A 25,992-nucleotide genomic window follows, 5' to 3' on the forward strand; every position below is an offset into this window, starting at 1 on the left:
AATCATCCCAGAGAATTGGATGGGGGGTGGGGTAATTTATTTTCTGCTGCTGACGGTTAACAGGAAAACCGCAGCACTCAACGGGCTTTGCTTGGTATGTGGGAAAGGAGGGCGCAGAAGCCGAAAGACAATGGCTTACCATGGCCGCATGCAAGCCGAATTCTGTTGCCCGGACCTGCGTCTGTGATCTCTAGCAGCAAAGCCACAGGCACTCAATATTAAGAGGCAAAATGCAACCTTGCACAGAAATAACATGTGCTATGTAATGTGAATAGTGTTGTTCACCGTGAAAAAGTATAAGCATTGTTCTGTAAAATGTATCTTTTTAAAAAATTCTCTCCTTTTTTCCCTCCCTCCAGCAGCTGCAAATTTTTCAAGCCTCCCTCCTCCGTCCCGAAGGCTATCTCAGATAAGGCGTCGGAAAAAGAGGACGCGAGACGAGATGTTCGCGGAAATCATGGAATCCACCCACAATGAAAGAGCGCATCTGAATGAGTGGAAGGACACGGTTTCAAAGTATAGGAAAGATGCCAGTGAACGTAAGGACATGAGGGACTAACATGAGGAGAGGAGAGACGCTCAAGATGAGAGGTGGCGGCAGGAAGATCAGAGGAGGCAGGATGCAACGCTGGGGCTGCTGCGTGAGCAAACAGACATGCTCCGGCGTCTGGTGGAGCTTCCGGAACGGCACCAGGATCACAGACTGGCGCTACAGCCCCTGTATAACCCGCCTCCCCCTTCACCATGTTCCATAGCCTCCTTACCCAGACATGTAAGAAAGTGTGGCAGGGGTGGGGGGTGGGAAGGCTCCGTGCACCCTCCCATTCCACCCCAGTGGACAGCCCAAGCAAAAGGCTGTCATTATTTTAACCTTTTTTTAGTGGCCTTTTCCTTCCCTCTGATCCTCCTCCCAAACCCCACCTGGGCTACCTTATCAGTTCTCTTCATCTTTTTATAATCAATTAATAAAGAATACATGATTTTTAAACGATAGTGACTTTATTTCCTATGAAAGCAAGCTGTGATCGAAGGGGGAGGGTGGGTTGCCTACAGAGAATGAGTCAATAAAGGGGGCGGGTTATCATCAAGGAGAAACAAACATAACTTTCACACGGTAGCCTGGCCAGTCATGAAACTGGTTTTCAAAGCTTCTCTGATGCACAGCACTTCCTGGTGTGCTCTTCTAATCGCCCTGGTGTCTGGCTGCGTGTAATCAGCAGCCAGGCGATTTGTCTCAGCCTCCCACCCCGCCATAAAGGTCTCCCCCTTACTCTCACAGAGATTGTGGAGCACACAGCAAGCAGCAATAACAATGGGGATATTGGTTTGGCTATGGTCTGAGCGAGTCAGTAAAGTGCGCCAGCGACCTTTTAAACGGCCAAATGCACATTCCACCACCATTCTGCACTTGCTCAGCCTGTAGTTGAACAACTCCTGACTCCTGTCCAGGCTGCCTCCGTATGGCTTCATGAGCCATGGCATTAAGGGGTAGGCTGGGTCCCCAAGGATAACTATAGGCATTTCAACATCCCCAACGGTTATTTTCTGGTCCAGGAAGTAAGTCCCTTGCTGCAGCCATTTAAACAGAGTAGTGTTCCTGAAGACACGAGCGTCATGAACCCTTCCCGGCCAGCCCACATTGATGTTGGTGAAACATCCCCTGTGATCCACCAGTGCTTGCAGCACCATTGAAAGTAACCCTTGCGGTTTATGTACTGGGTACCCTGGTGCTCCGGTGCCAAGATAGGGATATAGGTTCCATCTATTGCCCCACCACAGTTAGGGAATCCCATTGTTTTTCAGAGTTTGCATTGTGAGGAAGTGTAAGTTAAAATATTGTTAATGAGTGAGTGTCATTACCTCCTTTTTAAAATGGGTCATATTACTGAAAATCCCAATTTCTTGAATTGTATGCACACTGAGCAAATTTTTTATTACATGGTTAAACTAATCCAGATAGCTCTGGATTTATGGGCTTAGGGTAACATGACATCCTTGTCAATGTTTTCATTGCTTAGTTGGATAGTGGTAGCTGCCGAAGAACATAAACTGTAATAGACTGTATATGCAGGCAACTTTCAGTTGCAAGGAAGCATCCATCCACCTGGTTTTGTGGAGTTAATAACTGGAGTTTTAACTAGATTTTTACGATAACTGGTAATGTTGTGTGTGTTAGTGCAAACCCCTGTGGGGTGGAGATTCGTTTTGTGAATTGTCTGTATAGGAACATGTTGCCTCCAATTAAAAATATTGAGGATTTTCTGCTTCCACTGAAAGTGAATTTCTTTTAAATGCCTATTTAGGGAATGAACATGTTAAGCATTCTTGCTGATTTCTGCACCAGTCTGTTTCCTTAAAGAGTGACCTGAGTGGGTTGTGTGACAATATTCTACCTTTGAACCTGGATAGTTAAGGAAGTTAGGTCATTCTATGTATTGTCATGTGAGAGACTTTCACATCCTAGCTACTGTGTAGTCATCTGTGATTCTCCAGAACTCCCTTTATCAGGAGGAGATGGTTACAAGGTTATTCTGAGAGCACGCCATGTGGAGTAAGCGTACTTTCTCTAGAAACACTATTTGGTATTGTAATCTGGTGCGGACTCCCCCCACCGGCGCCTCCTGTTGGTTGTCTCAGGAATTAGCTCACCAGTCGGCACGCCCTCTGCAAGCCAGGTGTCCTCCCTGTCATTGGCCCCCGTGTCCCTCCCAAACCCCGGTGCCCTTGGCGTGGGTGCTGCCCCCCTGGCAATACCCCACCCTCTCTCTGGTCTCTCCACCCAGGGGAACCCCCACCCCCTATCCCTACCTTGCCTCAGTGTAAGGCTACTGCCAGTCACCAACTAGCCTCCGTTCCCTGGGGCAGACTTCAGTGTATGCCACTCGTCACTGGCAAGGGGGGTTTGGCCTGCTGCCTTCCTCCACCCTCAGTACCTCTATGGGCCTAGAAACAGCCTGGGGAGGTCACCAGCCTGGAGCTCCCCTGCTCCTCTGGCTTTTCCCCGGCCCTGTCTCACTCCCAGGTACCTCTCAACCTTCCCCAGCAGCCAGGTCTCTGTCTCCCTTTACAGCTAGAGGAGAGACTGCTGAGCTTCTGGCAGCCCTGGCCTTCTTATAAGGCCCGGTTGCTCTGTTTGGGGTGTAGCTCCAGCTGCAGCCCCTTCCCCCAATCAGCCGGGGTTTTGCTCCTTGCCCCAGCCCTCTGCAGGGCTTTTTCAACCCCTTCAGGGCTGGAGCAGGTGCTCACCCCGCTACAGGTATGCGCCATGTAGGAGTTACAAGCTTTTTCAGCTTGATCTGTTTCTTGAAGGTATTTTAAATGTATGTTTACCTTAAATCTCCACTCCTGTGGGTGGGAGTTTATTTTGGTGAATATAGTGACATTTCGACTGAGGGATAGCTCAGTGGTTTGAGCATTGGCCTGCTAAACCCAGGGTTGAGAGTTCAATCCTTGAGGGGGCCACTTAGGGATCTAGGGCAAAAATCAGTACTTGGTCCTGCTAGTGAAGGCAGGGGGCTGGACTCGATGACCTTTCAAGGTCCCTTCCAGTTCTAGGAGATAGGATATCTCCATTTATTTATTTATTTATTTATAATTTAAAAGTGCTAATAGCTAGATGTCCAAGGGATTAGGTTGAGGTCATCTAACTAACTTGCTACACCTTTTGTAATTTGTTAAATAGATTAGAATGACTGCTGTACATTGTTTCGGTGCCTTGGGTGACATTCTTGTCCCATTGAATTTTATGGGAGTTTTATCATTGACTTCAGTGGGACCAGGATTTCATCCCTTGTTTCTTGGACTCATAAATTACATTAGGTATATAAACAGATTAAAGAGAACTTGAATGTGTCAGAATCTGGAAGATCTTATGGTTACTGTCATCTTGCCCTATTATTTTTTATTATAAAGCACTTTCTACTGCTTCAGTGCTGGGCTCTAACAAGCAAACAAAATCAAACAGATTGAGAATGGTGTTTGTTTTTATGACATAGAACTGTTGCCCAGGAGTTTCTTGGCTGGCATCACAAAATTAATTTCACTCAATGGCTGTGATAAGTAACAAATTCAGATGTAAGAGAATGTTGCATCACATTAGTGTGCCATCAAGTCCTCTGCATCTATCATCCTTTATCCCAAATAGTTGCTTTGCTTTTCAGACTATCAGACGCAAGTAAGCAGACCCTTTCAAGGTTATAACTGTTCATGCTTGAGTAATGCAATTCGTAAGAGTCTAAACACAACAAATCAAAATCCGTGAAATGACACATGGCTTCATGCTTTTCTAATTTTGAGAAAGTACCTATAGATTTCCATTCTTCCATTCCAGAGAGCCCTTGAAGGTATGTCAGGTATTTATAGTTATTGGAAGTCCAACTTGTACATGCCAGATTTAATGACTCTCACCTTTTTAAAACAATGGAAGGCCTTCCTGGGTAGCTGAGAAAATATTCCTTCATCATCTCAATTACTGGTTCACATTTGTTTATTGTGATGTGGCAAATACCAGTTGTCATGTTACTGTTAGGCCTAATTATCCCCCAACAACTCTTAATTTCTTTCCACCTTCTCTGTCCTTTCTGCCCCATAAACAATGTATATATGCTTCTGGTGCTTTCATTTTGGATTAAACCAAAAAGATGTAAAAAAACAAAACAAATCAGGATTAAATGACTTCATTTAAGAGGAATATTGTAGTTTAATTATTCAGGGATTTATTCAGATTGTGAGCTTCCACTGAACTTTGTTGTAGAGTGTCTCAATACAGTCATGCTTTTAAAATGAAAAACAAAACTTATTTTTGCAAGTAGAAGAAAATATATATTAAAAAAAACATAGCTGCTTATACTCAGATTACATTAGTGCACTCCAAATAACAGAATAAAATCAGAACATAAAATGAAATCTGAGACCGTACCAAAATTAAATTCATTTCAGGATTTGCTGAGACCTAGTGAAATAATGTATTTTGACATAGGTGAGCTGAGACAAACCAGAAAATGCCAAAGTCTGGGTACTTCTATTTGTTAGAAATGTCAGAGATTTGTAATAATGGATGTCCAGCTAGTTAATGTCAGTGGTATTGATGCCTCGTTTTTCCCAAACAATGCACCATTTCTTTTCAATTAATGATTTTCACTGTTGAACTGCTACATTAAAATCTGATCTATGCTGCATGAATTCCAGAATTTTACTATTTATTTACTTATTTATTTTGATTTCAACATTTAAACAATAGAATATCTATCCCAGGATGTAGGCAGTCTTGGCAAATAAATTGAAAATATTTGAAAATATAATCCAACAAAAATATTAGCGGTCTTCCTCTGCCCAAAAGAAGCTAGTCCACAAAACCCTAATCTCCCTGCACAAATACAGATCTCTGAAATATTCCAAGATTTCTGCAGCTTTCTTAAATGAAATGACCTTTCTCTGTTCCTGTTTTAAAATAACAAACACCTCTGCACTGTTCTAATTGGACCACACAGGCTGCAGTATACACATGAGATATGCACCATTAGTTTCTGCTGTAACAGATTATTGGGGAGATCTGGAGATGGACATAAACAACAGGATTGGGGGCCTGGCAACTGGAAGCTTTTGCTTTTTTATCCTCCCCACACCCACTTTAAAAAACAAAAATAAAACAAACCCCAAAACATCAACATCTTTCCCACTTCACAAAGATCAGTTGTTCTCTTAAAGACCTATTACATTCATTCTTTCCTTTAAACGGGGGCTGACCATATGATTTTGTAATTAAATGTTGCTAAAGAATGCTAGCAGAAATCTGCTTTTTTATGGAAGAATACGTGGGCAGGAGTTTGTTGTGTTCAAAACTCTTGCTGTTTGAAAAAATGCTTTGCCATTCTTCCATATTTTTAAAATCGTTTTCTCTTTGTGGTGTGCTGTAAAGGAAATATGAGTTGTTTCTTTATAATAAACTGCAAGATACGTGGTTACTGGACTATATTTGCACTTGCAGTCATTCATCGTGTTCTACCTTAAATAATTACAAGGAAAGCTTGTCAAGGGAATTGATTATGGACCCTGTCCTCTTTGCATAAACTTTCTTCTTTCCAGCCACATTACCCTTCCTCTAATTCTAATCATCTTTCTCTTTTAGCATTGAAATGTCTGATTTTCATAGGCAGAGTTGTGATTTGAGGGGGATTTTTAGCCTTATGTTACTTTTACATTATTATTGAAAATCAGAATAGATGTAAGCACTGACTGTTCTGATTGCGCATCCATAATTTCTCATTGAAACAATCCCCTTCTCTCTCTCTCTCCCTCCCACACACATTCACACACACAAAATGTAATAATTCTAGCAGCATTTATTAGTAATTTCATTCTTTGAGGCAGTGAAGATATTTGACACATATTAACAAAAGAAATTAGAAAGCATTTATATCTATATCTATATATCTAGAGAGAGAGATCTTGATTAAATGTCTTAATATAGTGCAGAAGGTCTAGTAATTAAACAAAAACCTTCTTCTTTCCTTCCTTCCCAGACTGATATACTCTACCTGTTATAGAGCACTTTACAGCTTGCTTAATATAAAAATAGAAATAAAGCAAAACCTGTCTTAATATGCTTCCCCTCTAATTAGTGCTGGGTTTCATCTTATGGTTCTCGCAATTTCTTGATTATTAACACCTTTTATGGTCTCATGATACCTGATGGGGAAGAAAAACAATATGGGCTTACCATTAACCTCTTGACTGTTTTCAAACATACAGGGTCAAGTAATTCTGGCTTTCTATTGATTCCAGTGGAATAATTTAGGATTAACAGTGAAATGATTATGTGAAGAATGACTTGCCCAAGATTAGGGAAGTGACGATTCAGTTTCATCCTTCACCTGCCTTGATAGTTCAGAAAATGAAAATGCTCAACCCTGTTTACTGTTTTCCCAAATGACACTCTCCCTGAAATATTAACAATTTGATTTTTGGGTTTTGTTTAGGGAACTATCCAGTCTGAGCCTGAAAAGTGAGAGTCTACTTGTTACTATGGATTCCTGAGACAAGCTATTGCCAAGGTAACTTCTTTCATTGTCCTATGCAATTCATTATCATCATCATCATCATCACTCCCATTGGTCATTGGGGCACCGTCATTGATGAGCAATCAACCAATTGTCTCCGCCCCTGATGATTGTGTGTCAGTGCTTGAGTCTCCACAAAGTCCATTCCTGTCCATTCTTTTATCTTGTCAATCCATCTGTTCTGTCTACCACTTCTCCTCTTCCCCTGTACTGTCCCTTGGAGGATGATCTTGGATAGGCCAGACGATCCTGTTATGTGGCCGTACCACTTCAGTTTGCGCTTCTTCACAGTTGTCAGGAGGTTTTCATATGACTCAGCGCATTGGGTGATGATGTTGCGGATCTCTTCATTAGTGATATGGTCGAAGTAAATGCCCAGGATTTTACGGAAGCATCTCCTCTCTACTATTTTCCGTTCAAGTTCTGCCATAAGGGTCCATGTCTTCCATGCATACAGAAAAATGGAGATGACCAATGCGTGCAGCAGTTTCAGTTTGGACTCCAAGGAAATGTTCTTATTCCTCCAAATTGTCTTTGGCTTTGCCACTGCTGCTGTTGTTTGTGCAGTTTTCGCCTGAATTTCTGCCTTTGATCCTTCATTAGTGATGATTTTCCCCAAATACTTGAACTGTTTCACTGTCTCCAGCTCTTGTCCACTGACAGTGATATGTGACCTGATCCCATCACGTTTGTTTGTCATCAGCTTGGTTTTCTCTGCACTGATTTCCATGCCATATTTTGCAGAGGTTTCATCCAATCGTTTTGCAAGGTTGGCAAGTTCATCTTTGCTGCCTGCCAGGCCATCAATGTCATCAGCGAACCAAAGGTTTGAGATTGTTCACCCCCAATGCTGACTGTGATATATGATCTTCTAGGGCATCAGTCATTATGCGCTCCAAGTAGATGTTGAACAGTGTGGGTGAAAGAAGGCAGCCTTGCCGGACTCCAACAGTGGTGAGAAACCACTCTCCTGTTGTGCCATTGATGAGAACTGCACTGCTGGGCTTGGCATACAGTTGTTTAATGGTAAGAATAAGCTTACTACCAACATTTACTTCTTCATGGTTGCCCAGAGAGCTTTGTGCCATACTCTGTCAAAAGCCTTCTTGAAGTCAACAAAGACATGGTAGATGTCCTGCTGGTGTTGTAAGTACTTCTCACATAGAACATGAAGATTGAAAATCTGTTCTGTGGTACTTCTTCCAGCACGAAAGCCAGCCTGTTCTTCACCAATGATATTGTCTGTTTGTGGCTTCAGTCTGTTCAATATGACTTTCAACATCTCTTTGCTGGGATGGCTAATTAAGCTTATGGTCCGGTAATTTTGACACAATTGCAAGTTGGCAGAGTGATGATTAGTGACCGTGTCCACATGGGGGGGCCACTCACCGGTCTGCCAGATCTTGATGCAGATCTTGGTGAATACATCTATTACTATTTCTCCTCCGAATTTCATCAGTTCGGCTGGGATGTTGTCAATACCTGTAGCCTTTCTGTTCTTGAGTGATTTCACATCTGTCTCCACTTCTTCACATAGTATTGGAAAGTCATCCTCCTCTGTTGAATCTGGGATGTCTAAGACACTAGGATCTCCATTTGTCTGGTGGTTGTATAGACCAGAGCAGTAGTTTGTCCACCTATTGATGATGTCCCTTTCTTCGGTAAGACTGTTCCCTTCTTTGTCTTGAATTGCGTTAGCTTTGGTCCATCTTTTCTTCATCAGATCTTTTACAACCTGGAAGGCTCATTTGCTATTTTTATTATTGATACACTCTTCAATTTTAGAGCACTGTTTTTCAATCCGTATCTTCTTGGCCACCTTCATTCCTTTCTTGATCTTTCTGGCAATTGCTCTGTATTTATCAGCTCCCTCAGTGCTGTTCTTGTCTCTCTTAAGTTGTCTTCTAATGTCACACATTTGTAGTATTTCATTTGTGACCCATGGTTTTGTCCTCCTGCGGTGTTTCCCAAGGATGTTCATTGCTGCCTCATTCATGACAGCGTTGAAATTGTTGGTCATTATTTCTGTGTCTTCCTCTAGAGCAAGCAGCGGGGCAAATTTTCTCACAATCATTGCTTGGAATGACTCTGCAATGTTTCGGTCTCTGAGTCTTTCTAAGTCAAACTTGGTTCTGGTGAACTTTGGCCTGACAATTTTTCTTAGTTGCAGCCAAAAATTTAGCATTACAAGATTGTGTTCACTTCCAATATCAGCACCAGGGAAGCTCCTTGTTTTAGCTCTGTTAATCCCAGAACGAAATCGGTTTTGTACCATGATGTAGTCGATCTGGCTGTGATGTAGACCATTGGGTGCGTGCCTTTTTGATCATCTGGGTGCTTTATGTGCTCCTAATGTGTTTGCAAGAACCAGATTGTTATAGCTGACAAACTCCAAAAGTCTCAATCCTCTCTCATTGTTTACAGCATTACAGAAAGGGCCACAATAATCTCACCAATCTGCCTGTGCATCAGTACCCACTTTAGCATTCCAATCTCCTTGTACAATCAGGATATCTTTCTTGTGTACCTTATCAATGATGTCTTGGAGCTGATTGTAAAAAAAAAAATCTTCAATTTGATCATCGTCATAGTCTGTTGGTGTCTTTTTTTCCCCTTTTTTTCCCCCCCTGTCTACAAAGTCATGGCCTGGACCAAGTATTGTTTATTCAAGGAAGACTTTAAGATAACATTCTTTAATTGAGAGCACTCTCAACTGGCTTATTCTCCTGGCTGATATAATGGGTATAAGAAAAGAGGCAAACATATGGTGAGACATCCACTAGAGGATTAAAAAGGTTTTTAGAAATCCTGCAGAACCAGGTTTCCCATTAAAATACCTGTTACGTTGTGATCAACGTGTGTCGTTGTCTACATCTGCTCTTCATCTAAATCACTTTGGAACTATCCAAACTCAGAGTTATAGGTAGAAAGGAACACAACTTCTTGATCTTCTGTCTTATTTTCAGAATTCATCATTGGCATAATAAACAAAAAAAGCTCTTCAGATCATAGAAAAGAAGGGGCATAACAAAATGCTAAAAGGTTATGATGCCTTAAATATTGTATATACTATGTTTCTCTAGTACAATATGCAGGAATTCTTCACTAGTTTCACTAGTCACTGCAATAAAGCATCATTAGTAAAAGGTGCAATATTTAGTGTTTTATATATCTTTAAACATAGAAGAATATAACCTTCCTCTGTTCCTTAAGAGACTGTGTCAACTAACTAGCACGTGTATATTTAAAAAAAAAAAAAAAAAAAAAAAGGGATTTGGATGTTAGTGCTCAATTTTTGTCTTTACAGCCAGAGCCTATGTGTGTATTTTAAGAGGATGGTGTTGCAGAGGGGCTCCGTCCTGGGGCAGACCCCCAGGGGATTCTGGGTGACTCAACCATAATGTCTCCTGAGTACTTGGGGAGTGCATGCCAAAGCAGGAAATGTGACTTCCCACCTTGCCAATATCATTCCTCCTTACTCATATGGACGTCGTGCAAGGTTATGTTGCTTTTGCTTCTCTAATTCTGATGTCAGAGGTAGACACTGCTGGCCCTTGTGCACTGGGGGCCAGATTCAGTGCCATAGACTAGAGGTCAATGGGAATCTTTTTTTTCATTTCTATAGGTGCTAGATCAGGTTGTGGTAGCACAAGGATCAATATAATGGCTTCCCCTTGTCCATGTGCACAAGAGAGTGAGGGGCATGCATACATGGTTATTCAGGCCTAGATTTTTTTGGTGTTGGGCTCTAGAAAAGTTAATGTTTAAAGTGAACATATGTTGTCTTACAAAATGCTGATTACAAAATTTGGAGATTATTTGTAGAGTTTTCTTTGAGGTTACCCTTTTTGATTTTTGTTTGTGTTTCCAGGCAAACTGCTAAACCCAGTAAATGCTTTTAACAGTAAATGCTTTTAGTGGTTGTCTTGAAACTGAAATTTTCATCATGAAGGTCAATCACCGATTAAAATGAGTGGGTGAAAATATCCTCTTGTTTATAAATAAAGTCTGTGTGTATGTTTGTATTCTACAGTTCCGTTTGTTGTAGCTTTATTTTTTTTCTCCAAGCTTTAAATTTCCCTTTGTTTGGGCAAATTGACCTAAACATCTAGTGTATATGCTCAGTTGTGGCAATAAAAGGACACTAATGTAGGCTCAGTAATTGCTTGAAGGACTGTAATTCAAATTTCTGCTTACCTGATGCAGGTAAAAATCTGCTGCAGATGACTAGTAACTGCGGTCTTAATGGTGGTACTAGAACTGCCAAACTGCAACAACTGCTTTCCTGAGTAATCAGAGTTCAGACTGCTCTATTTATCTGCTGTATTTAATGATTTATCATTGTTAGAGGATGATGGTCAATCATCCTTTTGGCTGTATGGCTGGGATGATTCCAGTGGTCATATAAGTGAGGATTTTGACGTTAGACCAAAAGGAAGTAGTGTTATGTTGCTAACCAAGATTATATGAACTGATTATTCAGTTACCAATTTAAAAAGACTAGTGTTGGATATGTATTGAATACATTAATCTCTGTGCATAGTCATTTTCTTCATATAACATTTTATCTACAAAGTGCCCTTAAATGTACTCGGGGTACTGCATCATCAATTAAAATACAAAACACTTGAAAACATGGAACAAATAATATTAAAAGTGACTTTAAAAAAAGCATAATAAATGTTTGCAGTAAATTCACGTTGGTTGTCATTGTTTTTTGTGCATGATCTGGGAATTCCTAATATTTCAAATAGTCTTTAAAACCATTTATAAAGTCCTGGGTTGGAATTTCAGAAACCCTGAGTGGTTTGTTTAAAATGTCAACTCCCCACTGATAAAATCAGTAAGAGATTCTTTCTGTTCTGTCATATTTTGTTAGTGTTTGGGATTTCTTTTTCATTCTTTGTACACATTTTGTTTATAAGATATAATCAAGCCAAGTCATTTCCAAATTTTGCTTGAAAGGTTTGTTTTGAAAAGGTTCCTTCCTCTCTCTAAATTAACCTCTTGAGGTTGGAACCAAAAATCAGGCTTGTTTTGTTTGGCTGTGAAAGCTTTTTCTGCAGTTCAGCAAGTCAACAGCTGCAGAGCACCAATGCTTATGTGATACAAAATCTCCATGTTTTTGCAGCACCCTTGTTCTAGTGAGGACTAACTCTTCATGAGATTCCAAATATTATGGAGGTGAGTGAGTTGTCATAAAATGCCTATAAATCAAATAAAATAGGGTACCATGCAGCAGTTGCCCTTAAAAGAAGAGATGCATATTTTGTGGTACTCTTGGTAATTTCAAGAGTTGGTCTACTAACTGACACACCTTGTTGTTTGATTTATGTTCACAGATTGCCTGATTAGCTGTTGCTGACAATCTTCTATGTTTTTACCTTTCATACATAGCCTGCACAATTTAGATTATTTCTAATATGTAGAAAATCAATTTGTGAGCTGTCAAAATGCTAGGTAGGTGCATGGGCTTGAGCATAGATAATAATCAGACAGTTGCATTGAGCATCTGGTCTGGTTGTTTATAAGTAGGAGCTCCAGTCAAGAAGGGGCTACCTACCATCAGTAAAAAATAGAACAATTCTGATTAATAAAGTATCATCATTTTATTCCTAAACTAGGCTAGAGTAATTATTAAACCACAGGTTACATGGCTGAATAAATCTGTGTTTTGGACACTTGGAACAAGATGTAGTGCTGCACAGAAAGAAAAAACATCCTTTCTAAATAATATCTACTTCTTTTTTCAAATGCTCTGTATAAAGTTCTCATAACCTTTCCTTCCCACAAATACACACATAACTAGGTAAAATTATTGTTCTATACTGTGATTAATATTTTGCTGACTATATTAAGTTATTAAAACATGTTTTGAGGCATTCATCGTCCTCACACTTCCATGGAACCAGAACCCTGACTGCAATACTGCTTTTGAGTCTTTCACTAATACTCATAAAATGATACTTAATCTGATACATTATACTCTGTTTAGAAATGGAAAACTCTGTTAAAGTCGTTGAATAATGAGGGAGTGATCTGAAAAGCTTAATATGATATTGTTCAGCCTTAAGGGTTTATTCTTGGAGATTTGAATTCAGGAAATGACACTGTTATATAAGAATTGGAGCAACCAAAAGGAAAAGGGATTAATATACTCAAAGTTTGGGGCAACCAGGGATGGGCTGAGTTTGTTGGTTTTTTTGGTAAAGTAAAAAAATCTGCCCCCCAGCCATCTGGAATCAAATCTTTTAGTTCTGAGCATAACATGAATTCAGTATCCCTGCAAATAATGTTGGTGGATTCTGCATATAAATTGGCAAACAGTCTTTAAATTTTGTAAGAGAGATTTTGTGCAGAGATGTATATAGCTCATTCAAAAGACAGGGGCATGTTTGGCTTCTGGCATTCTCTTTTAGTATACTCATTAGAATGCAAAAGTGATCTTGCTAATTGAGCTCAAAAGAAGCCTTAAATGATTACATTTTTTTACCATTCCTAAGTTTGAGTTACACTTTCACGAGTGCATGTCTCAGTACTCTTCCTATTTGATTTCTGTGCTTTCATATAAAGATATACATGCATTTATATAAAGATTGAGAGGTTCTGAGGTTAAAAAAAGTTAAAAACACTAGTGCCATTTACAAAGAGACTTGACTTATCCTTTTGCTTACTAAGAAAGTGCGGACTTACTTGATTACTTCACTGCATGCAGCAACTTTCACAGTAGACAAAGCAGATATTGTCAAACCATTGCAGATTTGCTTGTCTTCTAAATTAAATGTCCAACATGACAGACGAAAGCCCCCAAGAAAGATTGCTATCCTCCAAAAAAAAGTCTTTCAGTAATCCTGTTACATCTGGATATTAGGAAAGCACTGATTTTGGTTGTGAGCGGAAGACCCATATATGGAAATAGTGTTTAAATTATGGGTGGAGATATGAATACTTATCCAGATAAATTCCACCACTGGTGCAAAATGAGTAGGAGAAATCTGCCTCCTCAGTTTCTACTTTATTCAGAGAGATGCAGAGACACGTTTTAGTAACTACATTTAAATGTAAACAACTAGTTGCCTAAAAATAACAAAGGACATAAACTGAACAAGTATCAGAGGGGTAGTCGTGTTAGTCTGGATCTGTAAACAGCAACAAAGAGTCCTGTGGCACCTTACAGACTAACAGATGTATTGGAGCATAAGCTTTCGTGGGTGAATACCCACATCGTCAGACGCATGACATGAGCAGACCGAGAGCGGAGTGGGACAAAGCAATTGCCCTGCAGGGAGGGGGAGCAGCAGAGTGCCTGGCTCACCATGGCTGGGAGAAGGATGACGCCCAAGATCCTGGCAGCCAGGAGTCACCTCCTGCCTGTCAGCTTTGCTCCCTTCTCCGGGCAAGCTTTGCACAGCACCAAGGGGGATCTGGAGCTGCCACGACAGGAGGCTGCGGGGAAGTTTTGGGGCAGGCTCCCACTTGCCACCCTGACAGTGCATGCTGCCCAGGAGCTCCTGCATATGTAGCCCCCGTGGGGTGGGGGTGGGGGCAGAGAGCGGCTTCCTTGCAGGGCAGGGAAGCAGTTAGGGTGTTGGCCACGCTGAGCTGGGAACTTTTCTGCTCCCCTTCCCTGCAGGGCAGCTGCTTAGTCCCCACTCTGCTCTCCCCACCCGCTCCCACCATCCCCAGGGCTGTGTACACATGGGTGGCTGGGCAATGTGCATTAAAATCTAGCTGTGCTCTTGTGACCAGGAAGCAGCTCCCTTTGCAAAAAGGTTCTTCTGATCTGTCTCCACTGAAACCTGGCAGGCTTTCTGATAGTATGCTTGGAGACTGGTGTTCAGCAGACAATGGGTTACACTGATCTGAGCTGCTGTCTTTTGCAAAGGGAGGTGTGTCCATTTGCAACGGAGTGCAATAGACTGCACCACATATTATGGGCAATGTTCCCTCTAATTTTTTATGTCCATGTGCAGAACAAATTTTGTTATGTGTATAGGGTTGCCAGCTTTCTACTCTCACAAACTGAACACTATTGCCCCGCCCCTGCCCAGCCACTTCTGAGGTCCTGCCCCTTGCTCACTCCATCCCCCTCTCCTTCTGTCACTCGCTCTCCCGACCCTCACTCATTCGCTTGGGGTGGGGCCAGAAATAAGAAGTTCAGGGTGTGGGAGGGGCCACCGGGCTGAGGCAGTGGGTTGGGATGCAGGAGGGAGTGAGGGCTCCGTCTGGGGGGTGTGGGCTCGGGTGGGGCCAGGGATGAGGGGTTTCAGGTGCAGGAGGGGGCTCTGAGCTGGGGGGTGGAGCTGAAGGGTTCCAGAGTATGGAAGGGGGCTCTGGGCTGAGGCAGGAGGCTGGGTTGTAGGATGGGGGATGGGCTTTGGGCTGGGGGTGCGGGTTCTGGGGTGGGCCAGAAATGAGGGGTTCAGGGTGTGGGAGGGGGCTTTGGGCTGGAGCAGGATTTTGGGGAGGGTGAGGGCTCGGGGGTGGGGCTGGGGTTTGGGGTGGAGGAGGGTGCTCTGAGCTGAGATTGAGGGGTTCAGAGAGCGGGAGGTGGATCAGGGCTGGGGCAGGGTGTTGGGGTATGAGAGGGGTTCAGGCTCCAGGCAGCGTTTACCTCAAGCAGCTCCTGAAAGTAGTGGACTGTCTCTCCTCCGGCTCCTACATGGAAGCACAGCCAGGCAGATCTGCGCAGCGCCCTGTCCACAGGCACTGCCCCTGCAGCTCCAATGGGCTGCGGTTTCCGGCCAATGGGAGCTATAGAGCTGGTGCTTGGGGTGGGGGCAGCGCTCAGGGCCCCCTGGCTGTCCCTACGCGCAGGAGCTGCGTGGAGGGGGTAGAACATGCCGCTGCTTCCGGGAGCCGGGTGGAGTCACATCAGAGAGAGAGCCTGCCTTAGTCCCATTGCACTGTCGACCGGACTTTGGAGTGTGGGAGGAGCTGGGGCTCATGGCTGAGGCAGAAGGTTGGGGTGCAAGAAAGGGTGAGGGCTCTGGCTGGGGGTGTGGACTCTGGGGTGGGGCCGGGAATGAGAGGTTTGGGGTGCAGGCTGCCCCAGGACTGTGGTGGGGAGAGAGGGCGGGGGGGAGGGTCTCTTGCTATCACAGTTCAAGGCCGGGGGAAAGGTGCCTCTCCCCAGCAGCTCTGGCTGGGCCAGGGGAGGGGCACTTCTGCACAGCTGCGGAAGCTGGGCCTGTCCCCCTTCTGCTGCTGGCTTTGTGCAGTGGAATCCCAATTATCCTATCTAATTGGGATGGGGGCCAGATTGGATAACCAAAAATCCGAATAAATCAGAGAATAGGCGGCTGGGGCTTGGGCTGTCAGCCCCGCTGCTCATTCTCTGGGTTATTTGGATTTTTGGTTATCCGGGCTGGCCCCAGATCCAATTAGATCGGATAATCTGGGTACAACCACCAGCTGCCCACGGCTTAAAGCAGGAGCTCTGCGTGGCTGGTGGTTTGGTTAATGAGGAAAGCCATATAATGAAGGCTCGGCTAAATGAGGTTCTGCTGTAGTAGGGGTAATCAATAGGGAGACCAAGGACCAAATTGTTGGGTTTTTTATTATTTTCCCTGCAGTTTGGCCTTGACTATACTGTGGCCAAGAAATTTGGACCTAGACAAAAAAATAGACTACCCCTGTTCTACAATATATCACTCTGAATATCTTACTGTACTTTGAAGATACATTAAATTGCTTCATTGGTCTGAAATTCTTTGCAAGGCCTCCTTATATGACTGGATATATCATTATTGCTTGAGAGCATTAAATACAAACTTTTAAAAAAGGTAATAATTTCCTAAAAGTGTAAGCAGAATTGGATTTCATTGTTAATCTAGTTGACATCAAACAGCTCTCAACTGCAAACCCCATTGCCAGTACAGCTGGCATCCTTTTTTGGCAGTCTAAGCAGATGCCAAAGATCAAACAAGCATTTGTGATATGCAGAATCCTCTTTTCCTGAGTCCCACCAGGCCACTGGTGAGAAACATAGGGGCACTATGGTGGAAACTTTCATTGCTGCTGCCTGTACTCTACCTGCTTTATGGATGTAGGACTTTAATTTAGTGTCATCATTCTGGCACTTAAAGAACCCACTAAAAAGTACATTAAAAGAAGAGGTCTGATATTTTAAAGGATCTGTTATTGTGCTAAGTCCTGAAGAAGCTATATGTGAATATATTTGCATCTATTGTAAAGTATTAAATTCCTTCAGAAGCCTCTGTAGTGCACTTCAGTTCTTCCTTAAGCATAAATCTTTCTCTTGCCACTTTTAATATGTGCATATTTATATCTTCTTTCCTTACTACACTTCCATAAGTAATAGGAAAACACATCTTTATGAACTCTGGGAAAATGTTTCTGTGCACTTTAAATTACTGGTATTCTAATTTAAAAAAATTTTATACTTCAAAAACAAACATATATTGTAAGTCACTGCAAATATACACATTCCACACACAGTATACAAACAAAGATGTAAGTGATCTTCAGTTAAGAGAATTTTAGTTAACTGGAATTATATCTCCTAGGGACATGAAAATAAAATCAGCCTCCTTCCTTCTGCAAGGCTGGCTGTGATATTGGTTCCCATTCCTAAAATATAGCAGGGTCATGGGTTCGTGCCCTATGTTGGGTGTTTGATCTTGGGATAGGGATAGCTCAGTGGTTTGAGCATTGGCCTGCTAAACCCAGGGTTGTGAGTTTAATCCTTGAGGGGGCCATTTAGGGATCTGGGGCAAAAATTGAGCAGGGGGTTGGACTACATGACCTCCTGAGGTCCCTTCCAACCCTGGTATTCTGTGATTCATTCTGTCTGATATGTTCAAAGGAGCACCAAGGAGAACAAAGCCTATTTAAAGCAAGTCAGTCTGCAAAGCAGCTACCATCTTATACAGTAATCCTCACTTAATGTTGTAGTTACGTTCCTGGAAAATGTGACTTTAAGCGAAACGATGTTAAGCAAATCCAATTTCCCCATAAGAATTAATGTAAATGAGGGGGTTAGGTTCCAGGGAATTTTTTTTTCACCAGACAAAAGACTACATATAACTCTCTCTCTCGCACTCACTCACACACACACACAGTATAAGTGATGATGATTGTGAAGCTTGGTTGAGGTGGAGGAGTCAGAGGGTGGGATATTTCCCAGGGAATGCCTTATTGCTAAATGATGAACTAGCAATTGGCTGAGCCCTGAAGGGTTAACACTCTCACTCTACAAGGCAGCAGGAATGGAGGGAGCGGGAGACAGCATCTCAGACAGAGACACACACCCTGTGTGTGAGAGAGAGAGAGAGAGATGCGCATTTCCCCTTTAAGTACACTGCCTTGTTAATTAGATCAGCTTGCTGAGACCGCAGCTGCTGCCAGCAAGCTCCCTCCATCCTGAGCCCTGTCGTGTGACTCCCCCCCCCCCCCCCCCCGCTCTATGGAAGATGGGGTAAGCGGGGTGCAGGAGCAGGGAGACACCCTGACATTAGCCCCCCCTCTTCCTGCCCTCCCCCCTGCACAGCAAGCAGGAGTCTCGGGGAGCAGCTCCAAGGCAGAGGGCAGGAGCAGCACATGGCAGTGGGGGGAGGGACAGCTGCAGTTGCTAGCCTGCTGGGCAGCTGCTGCACAGGGAACTCAGGGAAGCGGGGAGCTGATAGGGGGGCTGCCGGTCCACCCTGATTCCAAGCCCCCACCAGCTAGCTGCAACAGGCTTCTCTTCCTGCAAGCAGTGGACAAAGCGGGCGGCTGCCAAACGACGTTAGAAGGGAGCATTGCACAACTTTAAATGAGCATGTTCCCTAATTGATCAGCAATGTGACAACAAAACAATGTTAACCGGGACGACTTTAAGTGAGGAGTTACTGTATAACTTAAGCAACAGCTCCCCTGATTATCCAAACTGCCCTTTGTCACAGTTCCTGAGTTAACTACACCTCTGACATCCCCCACCCCATGGTCTCCTGAAGAACACCCCAGGTATGTCATGGAATTGCTCTTTTTTTTATTTATTGTATTTTTCAGAGGCACATAGACTGTTCATATAGGTGTTTCTAGTTTTATACATAGACTTTAAGGCCAAAAGGGACCATCATGATCATCTAGTCGGACCCGCACATCGCAGGCCACAGATCCCATTCCTGTAAAAGACCCATAACCAATGGCTGAGTTACTGAAGACCTCCGATAAGTCCATCTAAGTAACCATTTTATTCCATTACTACACTGGAGTCCTTTCCATTGGAATTTTGGAGTGGTGGTAGAAAGTTGAGAGTAGAAGAAGATACAGTTAATATATTTTGAGTATATAAATAAGATTACAGTAAGATTACTTCACCTACTGTCCACCTCTTGGAAAAGTGCTTCTCACCAACACTTTGAGTCCTCCTCCTTCCCCACTCTTACAAGCTTGTCCTAAGATGTGTTGTGTGTGTTTTGTTTTGTTGTTGAAGATAATTGAATATATTCTTGCATTCGAATCATTGTCTCTCTCTGCCCGCTAACTATGGAATATGAAGTGTCCCTGCAACAGATTCTTTTGACAGTCAATCAGGGCTATTTAAAGTCATACATCTTGAGTGAAGCAAAATAGAGTACTTTGAAAAGCGACTGAGTAAAAGTGGCACATAGGGCTCAGTTTTGTGTCTGTTATCTCTTACGTCACATCAAATTTGCTTAGGTTAAGAAGTAGTATTTTTTCGTTTTCACAGTCCTGTAAGGTCAGCTTGGGATCTGAGAATCAAGCTGTATTTGTTTTGGCTTTTATCACCAATAATAAAAATTCTGCAAGTACTACTTAGGTCATGAGCAGAATAGAATCCAGCTCCCTCTAGATCTACCTGTATGGATTTTTTTGCTGTTAAGTTTTTGACCTTTTTTATTCCATTGTCAGTGAAGAAGACACATGTGACTCAAATACACTCAAGGAACAGATTGGTTAAGTAAGAAGGCTCCATTTTCACACATTTATTCTTTTGATCATAAATGGACTTTCATATCAGATTGATTATATAATATATCATAAATAATGTTATTAGATTTGAAAAAAATGGGCATTCCTTTGCAAAATTCCAAGTAATCCATATTGTTGGCATGAATTCAGCTAGTACACAAAGTAGGTATGTATATTGTAGCACACATCCACGTGTGCCCCTCTCCCTACACATACACCCCTCTCCCTACACATACACCCCTCTCCCTACACATACACCCCATCTTCACATAAGCACAATAGATTGGCAATTAACTTGTTAACTCTTCTGGTTCTTTATAAAAGTTTGTTTATTTTGTTTTTATCTTGATTCTTGGCAAGTTAATAGAAACCCTGACAGATCTGTGGTATAATCTTCTAAAATGAAATTCAGTTTTTAATGTTACTGGCATAGCAGTTCAAAAAGATCTGATTATCCATTTATTTTATTTTATTTTTTGGCACATCCTTAGCTTGAATTTATTCATTTCAACCCTCAAATGGATTCACTCCACTCAGAACTAAAAGTGATCCTTGCATTAATCATATTAAACTTAAACAGTCAAACATTTTGATTTGCAGTTTTTAAAAATCAATATCCAGTTTACAAATGCAGTGATGATCATTTTGGAAAAACCTTTTAATCTACAACTCTTGTGGCATTCTGATTCAAGAATCAAAAATGATGAATCCTTCAAAGGAATTATTATTATTGCTTTGTGTTTTCAACTATATTGATTTCATAGTGGTTTTCATTATTTCATATATTTGCATAAAAGTGTTGTGTTGCCCTGTCCACCTCCCACGTGTCTCCCAAAATGTGACTGACTGGTGGAGTCAGTTGAATATTCTATATTGGTATCATATGCCAGTGGTAAAGGTTTTGGAGGGCAAGAGCTAGTGTAGTGATAAAAGTACATGTTCTTTCCTTAAAAAACTTCATTTTAGAAGTTTATTAATAATAAAAAGGAATGTGTAGTTTTTTGGTAAGCTGCCCACAACGTGAGCTAAATTGTCAACAGCCTTTTTGTACCTCCTACACATCAAGCTACTCCCTGTAGAGGATTTTGTTTTGAAACAAAAAATTTGATATTGCATTATTCCTTGTTCATGGTAAAAATAAGAGAAATTATGGGTTTCAGAAACATGTTAATAATCTAGAATGGTCTAAACTAGACTGGTGTTCCATTATGCCTGGTTAGTGGTGACAATACAACAACCATTGGGTCTAAAACCAATCAGTTTTCCACAGTTTTGTGGTAGACTGTAAACTAACTGTTGGGGTGAATAGAACTTTTGAAAAGATTCCCTGTCTGGTTTTGCAGATAGGGATGATAAGCTAATATAAATATGTGGGTGCAACAGATTTATATTCAGGGCCTGAAAAATTCACTTGGCTGATCTCCTAAAGTGAATAAGAATTTTGAGCATACAGGTGGTCTTAACTGAGCCAGAAAGGAAGCAGAGCAGCAGGAAGGGAGCAGGTATAGTAATAGAGAGGTGGCTGCTACTCAAAGAGAAGAAAGTGGGGAACACTAGAGCATCTCAAAGTGTTGCTACTGTATTCCCAGGATGGAAGAGAAAGCAAAATGTGAGCTGAATGGCCCAGCACTACTATACCTTTCTCAGGAGAAAAGGAAAGAGGAGTATAGGAACCTAGAAGCTTCTTGTCTTCACTTACAGGAGTTTGATGAGCTACGATCGATGCATCGGCGGTCAATTTAGCGGGTCTAGTGAAGACCCGCTAAATTGACCGCAGGTCACTCTCCCATTGACTTCTATACTGCACCGGATCAAGAAGAGCAGGGGGAGTCAACGGGAGAGCATCTCCCGTCGACATCGCGTAGTGTGGACCCCGTGGTAAGTAGATCTAAGCTACTTCGATTTGAGTTGCGCTATTCATGTAACTCAAATTGTGTAGCTTAGATTGAATTTCCCCTGTAGTGTAAACAAAGGGAGAGAGCCAGGAATGAAGCTGAGTGGATGGCTGTGATATGTCATAGTAAATATGAAGTGTGTAGGTACATGGGTAAAAGGATGCATGTGGGTGGGTGGATTCATGAGTTAGGTACAGGTGATGATGGGTTGGTGGGATCATGTCTCTGTATATGAGGGAGAGTGAGTGAGTATGTGTGTATGTATTTGGCTATGGTTCACTGTAGAAATAACTTGTTAACTCCTCTAGAGTTAGTCTAGTTCAAGTGAGAGCAGTGACACTGCAAAATAACACTGTCATTGTGTTAACAGCTGGTGAGTTGTGCTAACTCTAGCTGTATCCTGTACTCCCTGCTGGGCTAGCCAACTTGAGTTAAAAGCAACTCCACAGTTGAGTTAAGGATTTTTGTGTATGGACAGGACTCAAGCACTTGAGTTGCATCTTGAGCACTTTGTGGGAGTGGGGACATAGATTCATAGACTTCAAGGTCAGAAGGGACCACTGTGATCATCTAATCTGACCTGCACTTTGCAGGCCACGGAACCTCACCCATCTACTCCTGAAATAGACCCATAACCTCTGGTGGAGTTACTGAAGTCCTCAAATTGTGGTTTAAAGACTTCAAGTTACAGAGAATTCACCATTTACACTAGTTTAAACCTGCAAGTGACTTGTGTCCTATGCTGCAGAGGAAGGCAAAAAAAACCCCAAAACAACCCAGGGTCTCTGCCAATCTGACCGGGGGCGGGGGGAGGAGAATTCCTTCCTGACTCCAAATATCAGTTAGACCCTGAGCATGTAGACAAGACCCACCAGGCAGATACCTGGGAAAAAAATTCTCTGTAGTAACTCAGAGCCCCTCTTATCCCATGTCCTGTCTCTGGCTGTTGGGGATTTTTGCTAGTAGCAGTCACCAATAGGCCACATGCCATTGTAGGCAGTCTGATCATACCATCTCCTCCATAAATTTATCAAGCCCAATCTTGAAGTCTTTAGGTTTTTTGCCCCCACTTCTCCCCTTTGAAGGCTATTCCAGAATTTCACTCCTCTGATGGTTAAAAACCTTTGCCTAATTTCAAGCCTAAACTTGTTGATGGCCAGTTTATATCCATTTGTTCTTGTGTCCACATTAACGCTTAACTTTAACTCTTCCTCCTCCCTGGTATTTATCTCTCTGATGTATTTATAGACAGCAATCATATCTTTCCCTCAGCCTTCTTGTGCTTAGGCTAAACAAGCCAAGCTCTTTGAGTCTCCTCTCATAAGGTAGCTTTTCCATTCCTCAGATCATCCGAGTCGCCCTTCTCTGCACCTGTTCTAGTTTGAATCCATCTTTCTTAAACAGGGGAGTGTGACGGGTTGGATCACAGAAACCCCCTTGGGAGCTGCCACCCGATGTGCAAAGACTACCCCTGCTTCTGTTTTCCCTGCCAGCTCAGGACTCCAGCACCCTGTCTTGCTGAGCCAGACACTCCCGTCTGGCTCCAGACACAGACCCAGGGTCTGAATCACTTGTCCCAAAGCTGCAAGTTTACCTGAAAACAGCTCGCAGTAGCGTGCTTGTCTTTAGCACTCAGATGCCCAACTCCCAATGGGGTCTAAACCCAGATAAATCCGTTTTACCCTGCATAAAGCTTATGCAGGGCAAACTCATAAATTGTTCGCCCTCTATAACACTGTTAGAGAGATATGCACAGTTGTTTGCTCCCTCAGGTATTAATACATACTCCGAGTAAATTACTAAATAAAAAGTGATTTTATTAAATACAGACAGTAGGATTTAAGTGGTTCAAAGTAGTAACAGACAGAACAAAGTAAGTCACAAGCAAAATAAAATAAAATGCGCAAATCTATGCCTAATCAAACTGAATACAGATAATCTCACCCTCAGAGATGCTTCAGTAAGTTTTTTCTTAGGCTGGACACCTTCCAGGCCTGGGCACAATTCTTTCCCCTGGTACAGCTCTTGTTGCAGCTCAGGTGATAGCTAGGGGATTCTTCATGATGGCTTCTCCCTCTCTCTCTTCTCTTCCCCCCTTTATATATCTTTTGCATAAGGCGGGAACTCTTTGTCTCTCTGGGTTTCCACCCCCCCTCACTGGAAAAGCACCAGGTTAAAGATGGATTCCAGTTCAGGTGACATGATCACATGTCACTGCAAGACTTCATTACTCACTTGCCAGCACACACATATACAGGAAGACTCACAGGTAAATACAGCCATCTGCAGACAATGGGAGTCATCAAGATTCCAAACCATCATTAATGGTCCACACTTTACACAATTACAATAGGCCCTCAGAGTTACATTTTATATTTCTAGTTTTAGATACAAGAGTGGTACATTTATACAAATCAGATGATCATACTCAGTAGATTATAAGCTTTGTAATGATACCTTACAAGAGACCTTTTGCATGAGGCATACCCCAGTTACTTACATTCACTTATTACCGTATTTTCTCTAAAACTATCTCAGTTACATTATATTGACTTATTATCAAGTTTTTTATAAAACCATATAGACTGCACAACGTCACAGGGAGATCAGGGTTGCACACAGTATTCTAGATGAGAACTCACCAGTGCCTTGTATAATGGTACTAACACTTCCCTGTCTCTACTGGAAATACCTCGCCTGATGCATCCTAGGACTGCATTAGCCTTTTTTCACGGCCACATCACATTGACTGCTCATAATCATTTGTGGTCAATCAATACATCCAACTCTTTCTCCTACTCTATCACTGCCAACTGGTAAGTCCCCAGTTTATAGCAAAAATTCTTGTTAGTCTCTGAATGCATGATCTTGCACTTTGAACTATTAAATTTCATCCCTTGTCTCTTTCTCTACTTTACAAGGTCATCAAGCTCTTCTTGTATAATATTCGGGTCCTCCTCCATATTGGCTATACCTTCCAACTTTGTGTCATCTGCACATTTTATTAGCACACTCATCACTATTTGTGCCAAAGTCAGTAATAAAAATGTAAAATAAGATTTGTACCAAGACTGATCTGTGAGGAATTCCACTAGTAACCTCTCTCCAGCCTGACAGTTCACCTTTCAGTATGACCCATTGTAGTCTCCCCTTTAACCAGTTTGTTATCCACTTTCAATTCTTAGGTTAATCATCATCTTCTCCAATTTAACTAATAATTTCCCATGTGGAACTGTAGCAAATGCCATACTGAAATCCAGATAGATTAGATCTACTGTATTTCCTTTGTCTAAAAAATCAGTTATCTTCTCAAAGGAGGAGATCAGGTTGGTCTGACATGATCTACATTTTGTAAAACCATGTTGTATTTTATTGCAATTACCATTCACCTCTATGACCTTAACTACTTTCTCTTTCAAATTTGTTCCAAGATCTTGCATACAGCTGAGATCAAACTAACAGGCCTCTAGTTTCCTGGATCACTATTTTTCCCTTTCTTAAAAATAGGAACTATATTAGTAGTTCTCCAGTCATAAGGTACGACCCCCAAGTTTACAGATTCATTAAAAATTCTCGCTATTGAGCTTGCAATTTCATGTGCCAGTTCCTTTAATATTCTTGGATGGAGATTATCTGCCCCCCCCCAATTTAGTTCCATTAAGCTGTTTGAGTTTGACTTCCACCTCAGATGGGATAATTTCTACCTCCATATTCTCATTGCCATTAGCCATAATGCCACTACCCCTAAGCTAAGATGGAAAATATAAAGGAGAACCTAGAGAACAAAGACAATTTGGGAGAGGAGAGAAAAGGATGTAAAGTGGTCAAGACAGACAGAAAAGAGTGAACATATGCTTCAAAATGGAAGAAAAGATTCAACATGATCTATAATAGGAAAGAAAAAACTAAGCCAGTAAGAGGGAACAAAAGTGTAATACAAATACAGGAAGAACTCATAAAACCAAAAGTTACTGTAACATTTTCATTTTTAAATGTTTGGTTTTTCCTTGCATGGAAAGTATATTGTGAATTGTAGTCATTGCAGTTTAGTCTGCCTTTTTTAAAATGTAGGAGTATGCATACTTGAGAATTTGAAGTTG

The 25,992-nt window shown here is 42.0% G+C and overlaps 1 protein-coding gene across 4 annotated transcripts in view; it reads left to right on the plus strand.

Annotated features, from left to right (window-relative positions):
- The window catches only part of PEAK1 (pseudopodium enriched atypical kinase 1), a 212,592-nt gene that overhangs the window by 37,899 nt on the left and 148,701 nt on the right, over positions 1-25,992 (plus strand). For 3 of the 4 annotated variants that reach the window (XM_034783573.1, XM_034783575.1, XM_034783576.1), the window contains exon 2: positions 6,978-7,052. The gene's annotated coding sequence lies outside the window, so the exon portion shown is untranslated. Of the gene's footprint in view, positions 1-6,977; positions 7,053-12,190; positions 12,243-25,992 lie in introns of those variants that run through there. The other variant, XM_034783574.1, reaches the window with a different exon arrangement.

This window comes from Trachemys scripta, chromosome 10, assembly GCF_013100865.1.
Source record: "Trachemys scripta elegans isolate TJP31775 chromosome 10, CAS_Tse_1.0, whole genome shotgun sequence".
Lineage (NCBI taxonomy): Eukaryota > Metazoa > Chordata > Testudines > Emydidae > Trachemys > Trachemys scripta.